This window comes from Salmo salar, chromosome 09 (assembly GCF_965601325.2).
Source record: "Salmo salar chromosome 09, fSalSal1, whole genome shotgun sequence".
Lineage (NCBI taxonomy): Eukaryota > Metazoa > Chordata > Actinopteri > Salmoniformes > Salmonidae > Salmo > Salmo salar.
In genome coordinates, this window is record NC_138299.1 from 50,261,674 (window position 1) to 50,278,487 (window position 16,814).

Consider the following 16,814-nt stretch of genomic DNA (forward strand, 5'->3'; position numbering starts at 1 on the left):
AGACAGAGGAACAGTTATAGTGGTGAGTTGTATCTCCGACAGAGGAACAGTTATAGTGGTGAGTTGTATCTCCAGACAGAGGAACAGTTATAGTGGTGAGTTGTATCTCCGCAGAGGAACAGTTATAGTGGTGAGTTGTATCTCCAGACAGAGGAACAGTTATAGTGGTGAGTTGTATCTCCAGAGGAACAGTTATAGTGGTGAGTTGTATCTCCAGACAGAGGAACAGTTATAGTGGTGAGTTGTATCTCCAGACAGAGGAACAGTTATAGTGGTGAGTTGTATCTCCAGAGGAACAGTTATAGTGGTGAGTTGTATCTCCAGAGGAACAGTTATAGTGGTGAGTTGTATCTCCAGACAGAGGAACAGTTATAGTGGTGAGTTGTATCTCCAGAGGAACAGTTATAGTGGTGAGTTGTATCTCCAGACAGAGGAACAGTTATAGTGGTGAGTTGTATCTCCAGAGGAACAGTTATAGTGGTGAGTTGTATCTCCAGACAGAGGAACAGTTATAGTGGTGAGTTGTATCTCCGACAGAGGAACAGTTATAGTGGTGAGTTGTATCTCCAGACAGAGGAACAGTTATAGTGGTGAGTTGTATCTCCAGACAGAGGAACAGTTATAGTGGTGAGTTGTATCTCCAGAGGAACAGTTATAGTGGTGAGTTGTATCTCCAGAGGAACAGTTATAGTGGTGAGTTGTATCTCCAGAGGAACAGTTATAGTGGTGAGTTGTATCTCCAGAGGAACAGTTATAGTGGTGAGTTGTATCTCCAGACAGGGAACAGTTATAGTGGTGAGTTGTATCTCCAGACAGAGGAACAGTTATAGTGGTGAGTTGTATCTCCAGACAGAGGAACAGTTATAGTGGTGAGTTGTATCTCCAAGAGGAACAGTTATAGTGGTGAGTTGTATCTCCAGAGGAACAGTTATAGTGGTGAGTTGTATCTCCAGAGGAACAGTTATAGTGGTGAGTTGTATCTCCAGACAGAGGAACAGTTATAGTGGTGAGTTGTATCTCCAGACAGAGGAACAGTTATAGTGGTGAGTTGTATCTCCGACAGAGGAACAGTTATAGTGGTGAGTTGTATCTCCAGACAGAGGAACAGTTATAGTGGTGAGTTGTATCTCCAGACAGAGGAACAGTTATAGTGGTGAGTTGTATCTCCAGAGGAACAGTTATAGTGGTGAGTTGTATCTCCAGAGGAACAGTTATAGTGGTGAGTTGTATCTCCAGAGGAACAGTTATAGTGGTGAGTTGTATCTCCAGCAGGAACAGTTATAGTGGTGAGTTGTATCTCCAGACAGAGGAACAGTTATAGTGGTGAGTTGTATCTCCAGACAGAGGAACAGTTATAGTGGTGAGTTGTATCTCCAGACAGAGGAACAGTTATAGTGGTGAGTTGTATCTCCGAAGAGGAACAGTTATAGTGGTGAGTTGTATCTCCAAAGAGGAACAGTTATAGTGGTGAGTTGTATCTCCAGAGGAACAGTTATAGTGGTGAGTTGTATCTCCAGACAGAGGAACAGTTATAGTGGTGAGTTGTATCTCCAGACAGAGGAACAGTTATAGTGGTGAGTTGTATCTCCAGACAGAGGAACAGTTATAGTGGTGAGTTGTATCTCCAGAGAGGAACAGTTATAGTGGTGAGTTGTATCTCCAGAGGAACAGTTATAGTGGTGAGTTGTATCTCCAGAGGAACAGTTATAGTGGTGAGTTGTATCTCCAGACAGAGGAACAGTTATAGTGGTGAGTTGTATCTCCAGACAGAGGAACAGTTATAGTGGTGAGTTGTATCTCCAGAGGAACAGTTATAGTGGTGAGTTGTATCTCCAGACAGAGGAACAGTTATAGTGGTGAGTTGTATCTCCAGACAGAGGAACAGTTATAGTGGTGAGTTGTATCTCCGAGAGGAACAGTTATAGTGGTGAGTTGTATCTCCAGACAGAGGAACAGTTATAGTGGTGAGTTGTATCTCCAACGAGGAACAGTTATAGTGGTGAGTTGTATCTCCAGACAGAGGAACAGTTATAGTGGTGAGTTGTATCTCCAGACAGAGGAACAGTAATAGTGGTGAGTTGTATCTCCAGAGGAACAGTTATAGTGGTGAGTTGTCTCTCCAGAGGAACAGTTATAGTGGTGAGTTGTATCTCCAGACAGTGGAACAGTTATAGTGGTGAGTTGTATCTCCAGACAGAGGAACAGTTATAGTGGTGAGTTGTATCTCCAGACAGAGGAACAGTTATAGCGGTGAGTTGTATCTCCAGTCAGAGGAACAGTTAAAGTGGTGAGTTGTATCTCCAGAGGAACAGTTATAGTGGTGAGTTGAATCTCCAGAGGAACATTTATAGTGGTGAGTTGTATCTCCAGACAGAGGAACAGTAATAGTGGTGAGTTGTATCTCCAGAGGAACAGTTATAGTGGTGAGTTGTCTCTCCAGAGGAACAGTTATAGTGGTGAGTTGTATCTCCAGAGGAACAGTTATAGTGGTGAGTTGTATCTCCAGACAGAGGAACAGTTATAGTGGTGAGTTGTATCTCCTGACAGAGGAACAGTTATAGTGGTGAGTTGTATCTCCAGACAGAGGAACAGTTATAGTGGTGAGTTGTATCTCCAGACAGAGGAACAGTTATAGTGGTGAGTTGTATCTCCAGACAGAGAACAGTTATAGTGGTGAGTTGTATCTCCAGAGGAACAGTTATAGTGGTGAGTTGTATCTCCAGACAGAGGAACAGTTATAGTGGTGAGTTGTATCTCCAGACAGAGGAACAGTTATAGTGGTGAGTTGTATCTCCAGACAGGGAACAGTTATAGTGGTGAGTTGTATCTCCAGACAGAGGAACAGTTATAGTGGTGAGTTGTATCTCCAGACAGAGGAACAGTTATAGTGGTGAGTTGTATCTCCAGAGGAACAGTTATAGTGGTGAGTTGTATCTCCAGAGGAACAGTTATAGTGGTGAGTTGTATCTCCAGAGGAACAGTTATAGTGGTGAGTTGTATCTCCAGAGGAACAGTTATAGTGGTGAGTTGTATCTCCAGAGGAACAGTTATAGTGGTGAGTTGTATCTCCAGAGGAACAGTTATAGTGGTGAGTTGTATCTCCAGACAGAGGAACAGTTATAGTGGTGAGTTGTATCTCCAGACAGAGGAACAGTTATAGTGGTGAGTTGTATCTCCAGAGGAACAGTTATAGTGGTGAGTTGTATCTCCAGAGGAACAGTTATAGTGGTGAGTTGTATCTCCAGAGGAACAGTTATAGTGGTGAGTTGTATCTCCAGACAGAGGAACAGTTATAGTGGTGAGTTGTATCTCCAGACAGAGGAACAGTTATAGTGGTGAGTTGTATCTCCAGACAGAGGAACAGTTATAGTGGTGAGTTGTATCTCCAGAGGAACAGTTATAGTGGTGAGTTGTATCTCCAGAGGAACAGTTATAGTGGTGAGTTGTATCTCCAGAGGAACAGTTATAGTGGTGAGTTGTATCTCCAAAGAGGAACAGTTATAGTGGTGAGTTGTATCTCCAGAGGAACAGTTATAGTGGTGAGTTGTATCTCCAGACAGAGGAACAGTTATAGTGGTGAGTTGTATCTCCAGAGGAACAGTTATAGTGGTGAGTTGTATCTCCAGACAGAGGAACAGTTATAGTGGTGAGTTGTATCTCCAGACAGAGGAACAGTTATAGTGGTGAGTTGTATCTCCGACAGAGGAACAGTTATAGTGGTGAGTTGTATCTCCAGACAGAGGAACAGTTATAGTGGTGAGTTGTATCTCCAGACAGAGGAACAGTTATAGTGGTGAGTTGTATCTCCAGAGGAACAGTTATAGTGGTGAGTTGTATCTCCAGACAGAGGAACAGTTATAGTGGTGAGTTGTATCTCCAGACAGAGGAACAGTTATAGTGGTGAGTTGTATCTCCAGAGGAACAGTTATAGTGGTGAGTTGTATCTCCAGAGGAACAGTTATAGTGGTGAGTTGTATCTCCAGAGGAACAGTTATAGTGGTGAGTTGTATCTCCAGACAGAGGAACAGTTATAGTGGTGAGTTGTATCTCCGACAGAGGAACAGTTATAGTGGTGAGTTGTATCTCCAGACAGAGGAACAGTTATAGTGGTGAGTTGTATCTCCAGACAGAGGAACAGTTATAGTGGTGAGTTGTATCTCCGACAGAGGAACAGTTATAGTGGTGAGTTGTATCTCCAGAGGAACAGTTATAGTGGTGAGTTGTATCTCCAGCAGGGAACAGTTATAGTGGTGAGTTGTATCTCCAGACAGAGGAACAGTTATAGTGGTGAGTTGTATCTCCAGACAGAGGAACAGTTATAGTGGTGAGTTGTATCTCCAGAGGAACAGTTATAGTGGTGAGTTGTATCTCCAGAGGAACAGTTATAGTGGTGAGTTGTATCTCCAGACAGAGGAACAGTTATAGTGGTGAGTTGTATCTCCAGAGGAACAGTTATAGTGGTGAGTTGTATCTCCAGACAGAGGAACAGTTATAGTGGTGAGTTGTATCTCCAGAGGAACAGTTATAGTGGTGAGTTGTATCTCCAGAGGAACAGTTATAGTGGTGAGTTGTATCTCCAGAGGAACAGTTATAGTGGTGAGTTGTATCTCCGACAGAGGAACAGTTATAGTGGTGAGTTGTATCTCCAGACAGAGGAACAGTTATAGTGGTGAGTTGTATCTCCAGACAGAGGAACAGTTATAGTGGTGAGTTGTATCTCCAGAAGAGGAACAGTTATAGTGGTGAGTTGTATCTCCAGAGGAACAGTTATAGTGGTGAGTTGTATCTCCAGAGGAACAGTTATAGTGGTGAGTTGTATCTCCAGACAGAGGAACAGTTATAGTGGTGAGTTGTATCTCCAGAGGAACAGTTATAGTGGTGAGTTGTATCTCCAGACAGAGGAACAGTTATAGTGGTGAGTTGTATCTCCAGACAGAGGAACAGTTATAGTGGTGAGTTGTATCTCCAGACAGAGGAACAGTTATAGTGGTGAGTTGTATCTCCAGAGGAACAGTTATAGTGGTGAGTTGTATCTCCAGAGGAACAGTTATAGTGGTGAGTTGTATCTCCAGAGGAACAGTTATAGTGGTGAGTTGTATCTCCAGACAGAGGAACAGTTATAGTGGTGAGTTGTATCTCCAGACAGAGGAACAGTTATAGTGGTGAGTTGTATCTCCGACAGAGGAACAGTTATAGTGGTGAGTTGTATCTCCAGACAGAGGAACAGTTATAGTGGTGAGTTGTATCTCCGACAGAGGAACAGTTATAGTGGTGAGTTGTATCTCCAGACAGAGGAACAGTTATAGTGGTGAGTTGTATCTCCAGACGAGGAACAGTTATAGTGGTGAGTTGTATCTCCAGAGGAACAGTTATAGTGGTGAGTTGTATCTCCAGACAGAGGAACAGTTATAGTGGTGAGTTGTATCTCCAGACAGAGGAACAGTTATAGTGGTGAGTTGTATCTCCAGACAGAGGAACAGTTATAGTGGTGAGTTGTATCTCCGCAGAGGAACAGTTATAGTGGTGAGTTGTATCTCCAGACAGAGGAACAGTTATAGTGGTGAGTTGTATCTCCAGAGGAACAGTTATAGTGGTGAGTTGTATCTCCAGAGGAACAGTTATAGTGGTGAGTTGTATCTCCAGACAGAGGAACAGTTATAGTGGTGAGTTGTATCTCCAGACAGAGGAACAGTTATAGTGGTGAGTTGTATCTCCAGACAGAGGAACAGTTATAGTGGTGAGTTGTATCTCCAGAGGAACAGTTATAGTGGTGAGTTGTATCTCCAGACAGAGGAACAGTTATAGTGGTGAGTTGTATCTCCAGAGGAACAGTTATAGTGGTGAGTTGTATCTCCAGAGGAACAGTTATAGTGGTGAGTTGTATCTCCAGACGGAACAGTTATAGTGGTGAGTTGTATCTCCAGACAGAGGAACAGTTATAGTGGTGAGTTGTATCTCCAGACAGAGGAACAGTTATAGTGGTGAGTTGTATCTCCAGACAGAGGAACAGTTATAGTGGTGAGTTGTATCTCCAGAGGAACAGTTATAGTGGTGAGTTGTATCTCCAGACAGAGGAACAGTTATAGTGGTGAGTTGTATCTCCAGACAGAGGAACAGTTATAGTGGTGAGTTGTATCTCCAGAGGAACAGTTATAGTGGTGAGTTGTATCTCCAGACAGAGGAACAGTTATAGTGGTGAGTTGTATCTCCAGACAGAGGAACAGTTATAGTGGTGAGTTGTATCTCCAGACAGGGAACAGTTATAGTGGTGAGTTGTATCTCCAAGAGGAACAGTTATAGTGGTGAGTTGTATCTCCAGACAGAGGAACAGTTATAGTGGTGAGTTGTATCTCCAGACAGAGGAACAGTTATAGTGGTGAGTTGTATCTCCAGACAGAGGAACAGTTATAGTGGTGAGTTGTATCTCCAGACAGAGAACAGTTATAGTGGTGAGTTGTATCTCCAGACAGAGGAACAGTTATAGTGGTGAGTTGTATCTCCAGACAGAGGAACAGTTATAGTGGTGAGTTGTATCTCCAGACAGAGGAACAGTTATAGTGGTGAGTTGTATCTCCAGAGGAACAGTTATAGTGGTGAGTTGTATCTCCAGACAGAGGAACAGTTATAGTGGTGAGTTGTATCTCCAGACAGAGGAACAGTTATAGTGGTGAGTTGTATCTCCAAAGGAACAGTTATAGTGGTGAGTTGTATCTCCAGACGGAACAGTTATAGTGGTGAGTTGTATCTCCAGACAGAGGAACAGTTATAGTGGTGAGTTGTATCTCCAGACAGAGGAACAGTTATAGTGGTGAGTTGTATCTCCAGACAGAGGAACAGTTATAGTGGTGAGTTGTATCTCAAGAGGAACAGTTATAGTGGTGAGTTGTATCTCCAGACAGAGGAACAGTTATAGTGGTGAGTTGTATCTCCAGACAGAGGAACAGTTATAGTGGTGAGTTGTATCTCCAGACAGAGGAACAGTTATAGTGGTGAGTTGTATCTCCAGACAGAGGAACAGTTATAGTGGTGAGTTGTATCTCCAGAGGAACAGTTATAGTGGTGAGTTGTATCTCCAGACAGAGGAACAGTTATAGTGGTGAGTTGTATCTCCAGACAGAGGACAGTTGTAGTGGTGAGTTGTATCTCCAGACAGAGGAACAGTTATAGTGGTGAGTTGTATCTCCAGAGGAACAGTTATAGTGGTGAGTTGTATCTCCAGACAGAGGAACAGTTATAGTGGTGAGTTGTATCTCCAGAGGAACAGTTATAGTGGTGAGTTGTATCTCCAGACAGAGGAACAGTTATAGTGGTGAGTTGTATCTCCAGACAGAGGACAGTTATAGTGGTGAGTTGTATCTCCAGACAGAGGAACAGTTATAGTGGTGAGTTGTATCTCCAGACAGAGGAACAGTTATAGTGGTGAGTTGTATCTCCAGAGGAACAGTTATAGTGGTGAGTTGTATCTCCAGAGGAACAGTTATAGTGGTGAGTTGTATCTCCAGACAGAGGAACAGTTATAGTGGTGAGTTGTATCTCCAGAAAGAGGAACAGTTATAGTGGTGAGTTGTATCTCCAGAGGAACAGTTATAGTGGTGAGTTGTATCTCCAGACAGAGGAACAGTTATAGTGGTGAGTTGTATCTCCAGACAGAGGAACAGTTATAGTGGTGAGTTGTATCTCCAGAGGAACAGTTATAGTGGTGAGTTGTATCTCCAGAGGAACAGTTATAGTGGTGAGTTGTATCTCCAGACAGAGGAACAGTTACAGTGGTGAGTTGTATCTCCAGACAGAGGAACAGTTATAGTGGTGAGTTGTATCTCCAGACAGAGGAACAGTTATAGTGGTGAGTTGTATCTCCAGACAGAGGAACAGTTATAGTGGTGAGTTGTATCTCCAGACAGAGGAACAGTTGTAGTGGTGAGTTGTATCTCCAGACAGAGGAACAGTTATAGTCGTGAGTTGTATCTCCAGAGGAACAGTTATAGTGGTGAGTTGTATCTCCAGACAGAGGAACAGTTATAGTGGTGAGTTGTATCTCCAGACAGAGGAACAGTTATAGTGGTGAGTTGTATCTCCAAAGGAACAGTTATAGTGGTGAGTTGTATCTCCAGACGAACAGTTATAGTGGTGAGTTGTATCTCCAGACAGAGGAACAGTTATAGTGGTGAGTTGTATCTCCAGACAGAGGAACAGTTATAGTGGTGAGTTGTATCTCCAGACAGAGGAACAGTTATAGTGGTGAGTTGTATCTCAAGAGGAACAGTTATAGTGGTGAGTTGTATCTCCAGACAGAGGAACAGTTATAGTGGTGAGTTGTATCTCCAGACAGAGGAACAGTTATAGTGGTGAGTTGTATCTCCAGACAGAGGAACAGTTATAGTGTTGAGTTGTATCTCCAGACAGAGGAACAGTTATATTGGTGAGTTGTATCTCCAGAGGAACAGTTATAGTGGTGAGTTGTATCTCCAGACAGAGGAACAGTGATAGTGGTGAGTTGTATCTCCAGACAGAGGACAGTTGTAGTGGTGAGTTGTATTTCCAGACAGAGGAACAGTTATAGTGTTGAGTTGTATCTCCAGAGGAACAGTTATAGTGGTGAGTTGTATCTCCAGACAGAGGAACAGTTATAGTGGTGAGTTGTATCTCCAGAGGAACAGTTATAGTGGTGAGTTGTATCTCCAGACAGAGGAACAGTTATAGTGGTGAGTTGTATCTCCAGACAGAGGACAGTTATAGTGGTGAGTTGTATCTCCAGACAGAGGAACAGTTATAGTGGTGAGTTGTATCTCCAGACAGAGGAACAGTTATAGTGGTGAGTTGTATCTCCAGAGGAACAGTTATAGTGGTGAGTTGTATCTCCAGAGGAACAGTTATAGTGGTGAGTTGTATCTCCAGACAGAGGAACAGTTATTGTGGTGAGTTGTATCTCCAGAAAGAGGAACAGTTATAGAGGTGAGTTGTATCTCCAGAGGAACAGTTATAGTGGTGAGTTGTATCTCCAGACAGAGGAACAGTTATAGTGGTGAGTTGTATCTCCAGACAGAGGAACAGTTATAGTGGTGAGTTGTATCTCCAAAGGAACAGTTATAGTGGTGAGTTGTATCTCCAGAGGAACAGTTATAGTGGTGAGTTGTATCTCCAGACAGAGGAACAGTTACAGTGGTGAGTTGTATCTCCAGACAGAGGAACAGTTATAGTGGTGAGTTGTATCTCCAGACAGAGAAACAGTTATAGTGGTGAGTTGTATCTCCAGACAGAGGAACAGTTATAGTGGTGAGTTGTATCTCCAGACAGAGGAACAGTTGTAGTGGTGAGTTGTATCTCCAGACAGAGGAACAGTTATATTGGTGAGTTGTATCTCCAGAGGAACAGTTATAGTGGTGAGTTGTATCTCCAGACAGAGGAACAGTTATAGTGGTGAGTTGTATCTCCAGACAGAGGAACAGTTATAGTGGTGAGTTGTATCTCCAGAGGAACAGTTATAGTGGTGAGTTGTATCTCCAGACAGAGGAACAGTTATAGTGGTGAGTTGTATCTCCAGAGGAACAGTTATAGTTGTGAGTTGTATCTCCAGAGGAACAGTTATAGTGGCGAGTTGTATCTCCAGACAGAGGAACAGTTATAGTGGTGAGTTGTATCTCCAGAGGAACAGTTATAGTGGTGAGTTGTATCTCCAGACAGAGGAACAGTTATAGTGGTGAGTTGTATCTCCAGACAGAGGACAGTTATAGTGGTGAGTTGTATCTACAGACAGAGGAACAGTTATAGTGGTGAGTTGTATCTCCAGAAAGAGGAACAGTTATAGAGGTGAGTTGTATCTCCAGACAGAGGAACAGTTATAGTGGTGAGTTGTATCTCCAGACAGAGGAACAGTTATAGTGGTGAGTTGTATCTCCAGAGGAACAGTTATAGTGGTGAGTTGTATCTCCAGAGGAACAGTTATAGTGGTGAGTTGTATCTCCAGACAGAGGAACAGTTATAGTGGTGAGTTGTATCTCCAGAAAGAGGAACAGTTATAGAGGTGAGTTGTATCTCCAGAGGAACAGTTATAGTGGTGAGTTGTATCTCCAGGCAGAGGAACAGTTATAGTGGTGAGTTGTATCTCCAGACAGAGGAACAGTTATAGTGGTGAGTTGTATCTCCAAAGGAACAGTTATAGTGGTGAGTTGTATCTCCAGAGGAACAGTTATAGTGGTGAGTTGTATCTCCAGACAGAGGAACAGTTATAGTGGTGAGTTGTATCTCCAGACAGAGGAACAGTTATAGTGGTGAGTTGTATCTCCAGACAGAGGAACAGTTATAGTGGTGAGTTGTATCTCCAGACAGAGGAACAGTTATAGTGGTGAGTTGTATCTCCAGAGGAACAGTTATAGTGGTGAGTTGTATCTCCAGACAGAGGAACAGTTATAGTGGTGAGTTGTATCTCCAGAGGAACAGTTATAGTGGTGAGTTGTATCTCCAGACAGAGGAACAGTTATAGTGGTGAGTTGTATCTCCAGACAGAGGACAGTTATAGTGGTGAGTTGTATCTCCAGACAGAGGAACAGTTATAGTGGTGAGTTGTATCTCCAGACAGAGGAACAGTTATAGTGGTGAGTTGTATCTCCAGAGGAACAGTTATAGTGGTGAGTTGTATCTCCAGAGGAACAGTTATAGTGGTGAGTTGTATCTCCAGACAGAGGAACAGTTATAGTGGTGAGTTGTATCTCCAGAAAGAGGAACAGTTATAGAGGTGAGTTGTATCTCCAGAGGAACAGTTATAGTGGTGAGTTGTATCTCCAGACAGAGGAACAGTTATAGTGGTGAGTTGTATCTCCAGACAGAGGAACAGTTATAGTGGTGAGTTGTATCTCCAAAGGAACAGTTATAGTGGTGAGTTGTATCTCCAGAGGAACAGTTATAGTGGTGAGTTGTATCTCCAGACAGAGGAACAGTTATAGTGGTGAGTTGTATCTCCAGACAGAGGAACAGTTATAGTGGTGAGTTGTATCTCCAGACAGAGGAACAGTTATAGTGGTGAGTTGTATCTCCAGACAGAGGAACAGTTATAGTGGTGAGTTGTATCTCCAGACAGAGGAACAGTTATAGTGGTGAGTTGTATCTCCAGACAGAGGAACAGTTATAGTGGTGAGTTGTATCTCCAGAGGAACAGTTATAGTGGTGAGTTGTATCTCCAGACAGAGGAACAGTTATAGTGGTGAGTTGTATCTCCAGACAGAGGAACAGTTATAGTGGTGAGTTGTATCTCCAAAGGAACAGTTATAGTGGTGAGTTGTATCTCCAGACGAACAGTTATAGTGGTGAGTTGTATCTCCAGACAGAGGAACAGTTATAGTGGTGAGTTGTATCTCCAGACAGAGGAACAGTTATAGTGGTGAGTTGTATCTCCAGACAGAGGAACAGTTATAGTGGTGAGTTGTATCTCCGACAGAGGAACAGTTATAGTGGTGAGTTGTATCTCCAGACAGAGGAACAGTTATAGTGGTGAGTTGTATCTCCAGACAGAGGAACAGTTATAGTGGTGAGTTGTATCTCCAGACAGAGGAACAGTTATAGTGGTGAGTTGTATCTCCAGACAGAGGAACAGTTATAGTGGTGAGTTGTATCTCCAGAGGAACAGTTATAGTGGTGAGTTGTATCTCCAGACAGAGGAACAGTTATAGTGGTGAGTTGTATCTCCAGACAGAGGACAGTTATAGTGGTGAGTTGTATCTCCAGACAGAGGAACAGTTATAGTGGTGAGTTGTATCTCCAGAGGAACAGTTATAGTGGTGAGTTGTATCTCCAGACAGAGGAACAGTTATAGTGGTGAGTTGTATCTCCAGAGGAACAGTTATAGTGGTGAGTTGTATCTCCAGACAGAGGAACAGTTATAGTGGTGAGTTGTATCTCCAGACAGAGGAACAGTTATAGTGGTGAGTTGTATCTCCAGACAGAGGAACAGTTATAGTGGTGAGTTGTATCTCCAGACAGAGGAACAGTTATAGTGGTGAGTTGTATCTCCAGAGGAACAGTTATAGTGGTGAGTTGTATCTCCAGAGGAACAGTTATAGTGGTGAGTTGTATCTCCAGACAGAGGAACAGTTATAGTGGTGAGTTGTATCTCCAGAAAGAGGAACAGTTATAGTGGTGAGTTGTATCTCCAGAGGAACAGTTATAGTGGTGAGTTGTATCTCCAGACAGAGGAACAGTTATAGTGGTGAGTTGTATCTCCAGACAGAGGAACAGTTATAGTGGTGAGTTGTATCTCCAAAGGAACAGTTATAGTGGTGAGTTGTATCTCCAGCAGGGAACAGTTATAGTGGTGAGTTGTATCTCCAGACAGAGGAACAGTTACAGTGGTGAGTTGTATCTCCAGACAGAGGAACAGTTATAGTGGTGAGTTGTATCTCCAGACAGAGAAACAGTTATAGTGGTGAGTTGTATCTCCAGACAGAGGAACAGTTAGAGTGGTGAGTTGTATCTCCAGACAGAGGAACAGTTGTAGTGGTGAGTTGTATCTCCAGACAGAGGAACAGTTATATTCGTGAGTTGTATCTCCAGAGGAACAGTTATAGTGGTGAGTTGTATCTCCAGACAGAGGAACAGTTATAGTGGTGAGTTGTATCTCCAGACAGAGGAACAGTTATAGTGGTGAGTTGTATCTCCAAAGGAACAGTTATAGTGGTGAGTTGTATCTCCAGACGAACAGTTATAGTGGTGAGTTGTATCTCCAGACAGAGGAACAGTTATAGTGGTGAGTTGTATCTCCAGACAGAGGAACAGTTATAGTGGTGAGTTGTATCTCCAGACAGAGGAACAGTTATAGTGGTGAATTGTATCTCAAGAGGAACAGTTATAGTGGTGAGTTGTATCTCCAGACAGAGGAACAATTAGAGTGGTGAGTTGTATCTCCAGACAGAGGAACAGTTATAGTGGTGAGTTGTATCTCCAGACAGAGGAACAGTTATAGTGTTGAGTTGTATCTCCAGACAGAGGAACAGTTATATTGGTGAGTTGTATCTCCAGAGGAACAGTTATAGTGGTGAGTTGTATCTCCAGACAGAGGAACAGTGATAGTGGTGAGTTGTATCTCCAGACAGAGGACAGTTGTAGTGGTGAGTTGTATTTCCAGACAGAGGAACAGTTATAGTGTTGAGTTGTATCTCCAGAGGAACAGTTATAGTGGTGAGTTGTATCTCCAGACAGAGGAACAGTTATAGTGGTGAGTTGTATCTCCCAGAGGAACAGTTATAGTGGTGAGTTGTATCTCCAGACAGAGGAACAGTTATAGTGGTGAGTTGTATCTCCAGACAGAGGACAGTTATAGTGGTGAGTTGTATCTCCAGACAGAGGAACAGTTATAGTGGTGAGTTGTATCTCCAGACAGAGGAACAGTTATAGTGGTGAGTTGTATCTCCAGAGGAACAGTTATAGTGGTGAGTTGTATCTCCAGGCAGAGGAACAGTTATAGTGGTGAGTTGTATCTCCAGACAGAGGAACAGTTATAGTGGTGAGTTGTATCTCCAGAAAGAGGAACAGTTATAGAGGTGAGTTGTATCTCCAGACGAACAGTTATAGTGGTGAGTTGTATCTCCAGACAGAGGAACAGTTATAGTGGTGAGTTGTATCACCAGACAGAGGAACAGTTATAGTGGTGAGTTGTATCTCCAGACAGAGGAACAGTTATAGTGGTGAGTTGTATCTCCAGACAGAGGAACAGTTATAGTGGTGAGTTGTATCTCCAGAGGAACAGTTATAGTGGTGAGTTGTATCTCCAGACAGAGGAACAGTTACAGTGGTGAGTTGTATCTCCAGACAGAGGAACAGTTATAGTGGTGAGTTGTATCTCCAGACAGAGGAACAGTTATAGTGGTGAGTTGTATCTCCAGACAGAGGAACAGTTAGAGTGGTGAGTTGTATCTCCAGACAGAGGAACAGTTGTAGTGTTGAGTTGTATCTCCAGACAGAGGAACAGTTATATTCGTGAGTTGTATCTCCAGAGGAACAGTTATAGTGGTGAGTTGTATCTCCAGACAGAGGAACAGTGATAGTGGTGAGTTGTATCTCCAGACAGAGGAACAGTTATAGTGGTGAGTTGTATCTCCAGAGGAACAGTTATAGTGGTGAGTTGTATCTCCAGACAGAGGAACAGTTATAGTGGTGAGTTGTATCTCCAGAGGAACAGTTATAGTTGTGAGTTGTATCTCCAGAGGAACAGTTATAGTGGCGAGTTGTATCTCCAGACAGAGGAACAGTTATAGTGGTGAGTTGTATCTCCAGAGGAACAGTTATAGTGGTGAGTTGTATCTCCAGACAGAGGAACAGTTATAGTGGTGAGTTGTATCTCCAGACAGAGGACCGTTATAGTGGTGAGTTGTATCTCCAGACAGAGGAACAGTTATAGTGGTGAGTTGTATCTCCAGAAAGAGGAACAGTTATAGAGGTGAGTTGTATCTCCAGACAGAGGAACAGTTATAGTGGTGAGTTGTATCTCCAGACAGAGGAACAGTTATAGTGGTGAGTTGTATCTCCAGAGGAACAGTTATAGTGGTGAGTTGTATCTCCAGAGGAACAGTTATAGTGGTGAGTTGTATCTCCAGACAGAGGAACAGTTATAGTGGTGAGTTGTATCTCCAGAAAGAGGAACAGTTATAGAGGTGAGTTGTATCTCCAGAGGAACAGTTATAGTGGTGAGTTGTATCTCCAGGCAGAGGAACAGTTATAGTGGTGAGTTGTATCTCCAGACAGAGGAACAGTTATAGTGGTGAGTTGTATCTCCAAAGGAACAGTTATAGTGGTGAGTTGTATCTCCAGACGAACAGTTATAGTGGTGAGTTGTATCTCCAGACAGAGGAACAGTTATAGTGGTGAGTTGTATCACCAGACAGAGGAACAGTTATAGTGGTGAGTTGTATCTCCAGACAGAGGAACAGTTATAGTGGTGAGTTGTATCTCCAGACAGAGGAACAGTTATAGTGGTGAGTTGTATCTCCAGAGGAACAGTTATAGTGGTGAGTTGTATCTCCAGACAGAGGAACAATTAGAGTGGTGAGTTGTATCTCCAGACAGAGGAACAGTTATAGTGGTGAGTTGTATCTCCAGACAGAGGAACAGTTATAGTGGTGAGTTGTATCTCCAGACAGAGGAACAGTTAGAGTGGTGAGTTGTATCTCCAGACAGAGGAACAGTTATAGTGTTGAGTTGTATCTCCAGACAGAGGAACAGTTATATTGGTGAGTTGTATCTCCAGAGGAACAGTTATAGTGGTGAGTTGTATCTCCAGACAGAGGAACAGTGATAGTGGTGAGTTGTATCTCCAGACAGAGGACAGTTATAGTGGTGAGTTGTATTTCCAGACAGAGGAACAGTTATAGTGGTGAGTTGTATCTCCAGAGGAACAGTTATAGTGGTGAGTTGTATCTCCAGAGGAACAGTTATAGTGGTGAGTTGTATCTCCAGAGAGAGGAACAGTTATAGTGGTGAGTTGTATCTCCAGAGGAACAGTTATAGTGGTGAGTTGTATCTCCAGACAGAGGAACAGTTATAGTGGTGAGTTGTATCTCCAGACAGAGGACCGTTATAGTGGTGAGTTGTATCTCCAGACAGAGGAACAGTTATAGTGGTGAGTTGTATCTCCAGAAAGAGGAACAGTTATAGAGGTGAGTTGTATCTCCAGACAGAGGAACAGTTATAGTGGTGAGTTGTATCTCCAGACAGAGGAACAGTTATAGTGGTGAGTTGTATCTCCAGAGGAACAGTTATAGTGGTGAGTTGTATCTCCAGAGGAACAGTTATAGTGGTGAGTTGTATCTCCAGACAGAGGAACAGTTATTGTGGTGAGTTGTATCTCCAGAAAGAGGAACAGTTATAGAGGTGAGTTGTATCTCCAGAGGAACAGTTATAGTGGTGAGTTGTATCTCCAGACAGAGGAACAGTTATAGTGGTGAGTTGTATCTCAAGACAGAGGAACAGTTATAGTGGTGAGTTGTATCTCCAAAGGAACAGTTATAGTGGTGAGTTGTATCTCCAGAGGAACAGTTATAGTGGTGAGTTGTATCTCCAGACAGAGGAACAGTTATAGTGGTGAGTTGTATCTCCAGACAGAGGAACAGTTATAGTGGTGAGTTGTATCTCCAGAGGAACAGTTATAGTGGTGAGTTGTATCTCCAGACAGAGGAACAGTTATAGTGGTGAGTTGTATCTCCAGACAGAGGAACAGTTATAGTGGTGAGTTGTATCTCCAGACAGAGGAACAGTTATAGTGGTGAGTTGTATCTCCAAAGGAACAGTTATAGTGGTGAGTTGTATCTCCAGACAGAGGACAGTTATAGTGGTGAGTTGTATTTCCAGACAGAGGAACAGTTATAGTGGTGAGTTGTATCTCCAAAGGAACAGTTATAGTGGTGAGTTGTATCTCCAGACAGAGGAACAGTTAAAGTGGTGAGTTGTATCTCCAGAGGAACAGTTATAGTGGTGAGTTGTATCTCCAGAGGAACAGTTATAGTGGTGAGTTGTATCTCCAGAGGAACAGTTATAGTGGTGAGTTGTATCTCCAGACAGAGGAACAGTTATAGTGGTGAGTTGTGTCTCCAGAGGAACAGTTATAGTGGTGAGTTGTATCTCCAGACAGAGGAACAGTTATAATGGTGAGTTGTATCTCCAGACAGAGGACAGTTATAGTGGTGAGTTGTATCTCCAGACAGAGGAACAGTTATAGTGGTGAGTTGTATCTCCAGAAAGAGGAACAGTTATAGAGGTGAGTTGTATCTCCAGACAAAGGAACAGTTATAGTGGTGAGTTGTATCTCCAGACAGAGGAACAGTTATAGTGGT

At 42.9% G+C, this 16,814-nt stretch overlaps 1 gene segment (V, D, J or C); it reads left to right on the forward strand.

Moving 5' to 3' along the window:
* LOC123744629 (T-cell receptor beta-2 chain C region-like) overlaps window positions 1–16,814 on the forward strand; it is a 605,275-nt gene that overhangs the window by 336,640 nt on the left and 251,821 nt on the right.